The following is a 6,773-nucleotide window of genomic DNA, read 5'->3' on the forward strand; positions in this document are numbered from 1 at the left end:
CCCACCTGGCTGGGCCCTTCCTTTGCTGACAGCTCTGCCTCCTGCCTGCCCCTGCCTGCCCACACAGAGCCTTGGGCTGCTCCAGGCTCCTGCTGGGCACGTGCTGCACCACAGCCCGGCCCTGCCAGGGAAATTCCTTTCTGCTGCTGCCCAGGCTGGGCCTCCCCAGCTGCCCTTGTGCGGGGTGCGGAGGTTCAGGGATATCACACCACAACCAATATGATCCAGTGAAGCCAAATTTATTATCCCTAAAAAGACTATATTTATAATAAATCTCTACTGTCCACGTGTCTCTAGCTAATACATGATTGGTTAATCCTAGCTGTTTACACATCTAAATTAGAATGCTGATTGGATCACCTAATTTTTCACGCGTCTTGCTGTCGTCTTCTGGCCCACTCATGGTTCAACTTTTTCCTTCTTTCCCAAGCTTGCTGTTAAACTTGCTGAGTCCTGATGGCTCTTCTTGTATTTTTCTCAAGGATATACCAACCCCATTTCTGAATATGTCCATTATCCATTGTTTGTGAATGTGTCCATTGTCCATTAGTACAAGCAGGTTGGATTGTGCATCGGCTGAATATGGCCCTTGTCTAGCAAGAACTCCTCAATCTGCAAAAAACTCTCAACAGTTCCCCGGTTTTGTTTTTGCACAAGCCAGACTGATTTAAAAGCATGCTCAATTATTTTCTGCACAGCAAGGCACTACAAGCAGAAATGAAAAAGAAGACAAAGTATCATTATGCCAAAGGGTACTAAATCCTTGAGCCAGCCTGTTATTCCCCAGGATTTTAGCCACTCATCAAAAGAATTCTCAACCACTGTGAGCTTTTTCATATTCTTCTTAAGCAATGACAATTTCTTGTCAATAGATCCAGAGTGGTCAGAGAGATTCATGCAACACATCCCTTCAAAATCTTCACGCTCATCTCCTTGTGCTAGCAACAAAAAATTTATAGCAGTCCTATCCTGCAACACAGCGTGGTGTATGCTACCTACATCAGTGGTAAGCTCATTCTGGATTGCAGATGTAATGTTAATTTGTTTTCCTGTCCAACAAGCCAATCGTTTGAATGATGTAAGGGCCTGTGATGAAGCTAATCCTGGTGTAAAAAGTGATGCCAGGATAACCGAAGGCCAATTCCACAATTCTACATTATCCTTGCAGTCTGAGCCTAATAGATGTTCACTACATTTTGCACGTTGGAATTTGTGCCTGATGTCAAGCATCTGTTATATGCTAGGGGCAAACAGTGTCAATTTCCCAAACTAGCATGGTCCTCCTAATCCTTTCTGAGGAATTGCAGGCCAAGCTTTATCTCCACCAAAGAGAAACAAAAGTAGAAAAAAGTTATTGCAGAAGCTATTGTAGAAGGGACTTTTCTCTCCAATGATGTAGAAGCTTTTCTTGTAGTAACTAATGCTGCAAGTAGAGTTTGAGAACCTTTCGATTGGAAGATTTTAGAAAAGATGAGAGCTGCATTTTCACAATTTGGTTGAAAATTCCAACTTGCACAGTCACTTCTGCAGTATATTTTTCCATCTAACACATTAATTCCAGCTGATGTGCATACCCTAATAAGACTTAGAGTGCCACCCTATCAGCAGGTGATGTTTCATAAAAGCTGGGAGGAAAAGTGTGCTCAAGAAGCTGCAAGACCTAGAGTGCAGGGTGATCCTCTGTATGATTTAACAGCACAACAGTTACTTGGCAAAGGGCCCTGGGCTACTGCCACTGCCCAGGCTAGGAGCATTGATCAAGTCTTACAGATGAGCCAACAACTAGCATGTAATGCATTTCTTGCACTTCCAGATAAGTTACACACTATGTCTTTTACACAGATTTGTCAAAGAAAGAATGAAGACTTTGATAAATTTGTAGACAAGTTGCATGAAGCTATCTATAATCATTCTGATTTAAATTCAGACACAAAGATACAATTGGATGGACTTTGGGATAATTTCTCCATTCCAAATGGCTTTCCCTTCAGTCACAAGAGCCTTCCATCTCTTCCAAAAATTGCCTGCTGAAACTCTTCTGCTCCCTTGCAAATCAGTTCACTACTCCAGCATAACCCTTGAAGCACAGACAGATGACTCAACTAATTATAGTTGAAAAGAAGGGTATTTATTGCAGCCCTGGTCACATGTGAACTAGTTTCCAAAGACACGTGCAAGGAGTTGCAGACTCCTGGTCTCTATTTCTACAGAAAAGTTTTTACATTAGGTTTCTAAGGACCCATAATACATAATTATTACCTGCCTGCTTCACATTTTTATCAGCTGAATATCTATTACAGCTGCGCAATTGTATTCCCTTAACTGGATTGGTGGGATTTTGAAATGAGGGAGTGGTTCAATGGGACGAAGAAAGCAGTCTTCCCCATGGTGAACTCTTCTCCCATGGCCAGTTGGCAAGACCTTTTGACCTGCTGCTCATGGTCCAAGCCTCTCCTAACTGTTCAATTATTCTTAAGGCAAGGTCTTTCTATGGTCTCTGCTTCTTCACAATTGCTTCCTCTATCCCTGTCACTCCTAGCTTTATGTTCCTAATATATTTGGTACTCTTTAACTAAGGCACATGATTTCTGCTAGCTGTATTACTAACTTAGCTTCTTACCTCATTTTAAAATCTTAACTAAAATATGCAATCTTCTACTATCCCAATTCTATTCCCAGCTGGGTCCTCGACTCATCCTCACTTTTCAATTATCCTCATTAAATTTTCAGCTAACCCCTTGACTCACCTCAGGCACATCGCCGACTGCCTCTCTCCCAGCAGCTCAGAGCTGCATTGCACAGCGCTTGCTGTGCACCACAGAGCACAAAGCAGGCTGGCCTGGTGGGCCTGAATATTTCTGCCAAACACTCTGCATCTCACACCTTTGCTCTGGCTCAGTGCAGAACTGCAGGGTTGCAGGCGCTTCCTCCCAGAGCTGCGTGAGGCGCTGGCTCCTGCAGATGGGCCCTGCCAAGCTGTCCCTGCCTCACGCTGGCCTCGCTTCCCTGGCACAAGTGCCGGGCCTGAAGGAGCTGCACTGTGCTCCAGCCTGCCGAGCAGCCCGGCTCCCTGCCCCGGTGCCCAGAGTGCTGCACACACTGCTGGCCTTTGCCAGGAGTTGCAGGGCAGCCGGCAGAAGAGGAGGAATCCTCAGCCAGCCCAGCGGCCCGCGGCTGCCCTTGGCCTTTCCCTGCTCCTGGGCACACTCCAGACGGCCATGGCCTCCAGGCCGGGCTGTGCCCAGCACGGCTGCGCTTCCCCTCGGCAGCAGCCAGCTGCCACCTGGGCTCTGAGAGCGGAGGATTCGCCCGCTCCCAGCAAGAGGCACCCAGGGCCCGGCTGCTGCCTCTTGCAGCTCCAAGGGCCTCCTTCCAGCCTGCCTCTGCCGGGGCTCAGGATGCTCCGGCCTCTGCCGGGGCTCTGCTGGGGCTCCAGCCTGGGCAAGGCCGGGCCCGCTCTCACCTCACAGGCGCTGACAGCTCTGCGCCACAGGAGACCTTCCCGAGCACCCTCTCTGATCTTTCTGCTTTCTCACTTGAGCAAGGCTCTCCTCCAGCCAAAGAGATTATTGCATTTGGGGATACAAATCCAAATGGCAGGAACCCCATTGCTCTCCAGTCACAGCTGAAGGCCTGCATCTGCACAGGGTGTTTGGGCTTCCTCATTCTTCCTTTGGTTTTGCCTTCAAATGCCATTGCCCTTTCTGCCTCAACTAGAAATACCACAGCTGCGCCATAACCAGCCAGTGGGTCATATTCCAAAGGCAGTGCGGTCTGGAGAGGATGAATGAAGAAGAGCCCTCCTCACTTATGAAACCATACAAAGAAAGCCATATGTGTGACTTAGTACCAATAAAAAACAATTGGTAATTCAGAAGGAAATGTTGAATTTTCTGAAGGGGTCAGAAGGAGGAAAATCTTCCAAGTGAGTTGATGTTTCAGAAACTTTATTAATTACAACTCTAATCTATAATTCTATGCTACAAATCTCTTTAGCAACCCTACTCTACAATCCTACTCTAAATTGGTAACAGAGATAACATCTTGACATGATTGCTATGTTCTCGTCTCCTAAGGTTAGGGTTAGGGTTAGGCTTAGGCTTAGGCTTAGGCTTAGGTTTAGGGTTATGTTTAGGCTTAGACTTAGGTTCAGGTTTGGGTTTAGGTTTAGGCTTTGGCTTAGGCTTAGGGTTGGGGTTAGGGAAAGGGTAAGGGAAAGGGTAAGAGATAGAGATAGGGATAGGGTTAGGGTTTGGGTTAGCATTTAAGGTTAGGGTTAGGTTTTAGGTTTAGAGTTTAGGGTTAGGGTTATTCGTCTTCTTCACTGAGTTGATGACTTGTGCCAGGATGAATGGTGGCTTGGCTGAAGTTACAAATGGATGCTGTCCACCGGAAAAAAAAAAAATACAACAAAGAACAGTGAACCATTACTTTCCAAGCTCATTGCTTCAGGGACTCAATCAGGATACATCAAGTTCCTGGAAAGACCCAGCAAGAGGAGCAATGCGACCATCTGCTCCCCAGTCATCCCCAATGTGCAAGATCTTGCCATCACAGGCAAACCTGGCCCAGAATCCCACTCATCTGTTTATTGTGATGTCTTCATCATGCTGGGATTTTTGCCCTGCCAGTGCTCTAGAAATGGTGCTTTCTGTCCCTGGGTTTTCTTCCTTTCAGGAAACTCCAATGGCTCACATGGGTCCCTGCCTTTGAAAGACAGGCACTGTGCTGATTCCCACAGGGACAGAAAGCAGTGTCTGCCTTTCCATGCCCTGCCCCTCGTGTGCTGGATGGCACCTTCCTTCCCAGCAGGGCCAGCCCAGTGGCACTGGGCCCTGCAGTTCCCTCTCTGCCACACAACCTGGCAGTAACCCTGGCACAGTTCCCGTCTGCTTGAGCGTGCCAGGCAGCAGATGGGGCTGGGACAAGTCCCTCCCAGCTGTCCCTGTTTGCGGGGCAGAAACCTCTGAGGGTGGGCTGGGGGGCACAAACCAGGGCCCCTCAGAGGCTCACAGTGAGCCCCCCACAGCCTCTCCTGCCCACAGCCAAATCTCTGACCCCTAGGCTGGGACTGGCTTCCTTGGGTTCCTCCACCACCATTTCATATCTCTGTACCCTGCATTGCTCTACTTCAATTCTTTTGCCATTAGATAAAACTGAACACTCCACCAAATCACAAAAGAGGGCAACAGACACAGTCAGAGGACAGAGCACCTCTCCTCACAGGAAATGCAGAGGGAGATGGAGTTATTCAGTTTTGTGAAGGACAGGCCCCAGGGAGACTTTATTGCCACTTTCCAAGACTTCACAGTGGCTTTGAAGAAAGTGGGAGACATCTTTTTTAACAGGGCCAGTTACAATTTGATATGGACAAATATTTTTAAACACTAAGGGCATCTAATCAGAGTAGGTCTAAGGAAGAACTTGTTTACTCGGAGCATGGTGCCACCCTGGCACAGCTTGCCCCAAGAGCTTGTAGGAGCCCCATCCCTGCAACCATTCCGGCTCCGGTGGCAAAGGGCTCTGAGCAACCTGATCTCTTTAAAGATGTCCCTGCTCATTGCAGGACACTTGCACCAGAGGACATTTACAGGGCCCTGCCAGCCCAGCCCAGTCTAGGATTCCTCACCATTTTCATTTGAAGAGCAGCAAGAGTGGAGGTGAGGAGGAAGGGGGCTCATCTGCTGCCTTGGGCTTGAGTGGAGGAGGAGCCCATCCCTCAGAGCCTGTTTCACCTGCAGCCCCTTCACATTTTACCTGCAGGAGCTCCTTGGCAGACCAGCGCTGCTCCTCGTCTGTCTGCAGGCAACAGCTCAGGAAGTCACGCAGCAAAGCCGAGAGGAGCTTGGGCTGCCGCAGCTGTGGAGTCCCTACTGTGGCTATCAGGTATGTAGCCTGGAGAGAAAGGAGACACCAGGCTCCACCTCCTGCTTTCACATCTCTAAGGCTCTCCCAGATCCCTTTGTTTAACCTCTGTTCTTCAGTGGCAGTTTCTGCCCTGGCACAGACCCAGAGATGACTTTCCTTTACCAACCAAAAACCCAAACCCCGATGCAGCCACAGCTTTTCCACCATCCTGCAGATCTTGCCTTGGCAGCTGATTTCATCGCCTGACCTAGTTAGTGGGAACTACATCAGCAAAAGGACATCTGCTTCTCTGAGGATTCATGCCAGCTTGAGATGGTTTTTGGAAGAGGGACTTTGCTATACTAACTAATTTCAAGGGTTAGTACATGAAAGGCATCTCTGCAGTGCTTGTTGGTCCTTTAAGCGCACAAAGAACAAAACTCATCAAGCTTTTTGTGCTGTTCTTGAAAACAATGGGAATTGGAAGAAAAGAAAGGAAATCCATCAGTTAATACCCAGGTAGGGAAACAAATATTTACAATCTCCTCTTCAACACAGACACATTAAGATGCCTGCACAAATGTATTGGGATGAAAATGCCTGCTTGGGCACACAGGAGCCACTTGCAGCTCTGTCTCTCAGCAGTCTGAAAATTTCAGCTTCCCATTTTTGCAGCAAAAGAAAAATTGTCTAGGTCAGAAGAAGGAGAGGTTCCAACCCTATGGGCACCCTCTAGTCATTTGGCTGCTCAAGTCAATGCATTAATGGTAGGCCCATCCCAGAAAGTGCCAGGAAACAAACAGGAGGTTTTGGCAGGCTCTCCGCATCACCAGGCTCTGGCTTGGTGACGTGCAGAATGTTGCTTGGGCTAGGAGAGAAACACGGTCACTGACTGTTTCAGCAGCACTGCACAAGAAGCAGAAGAG

The sequence above is a fragment of the Ammospiza caudacuta genome, chromosome 7, assembly GCF_027887145.1.
Source record: "Ammospiza caudacuta isolate bAmmCau1 chromosome 7, bAmmCau1.pri, whole genome shotgun sequence".
NCBI lineage: Eukaryota > Metazoa > Chordata > Aves > Passeriformes > Passerellidae > Ammospiza > Ammospiza caudacuta.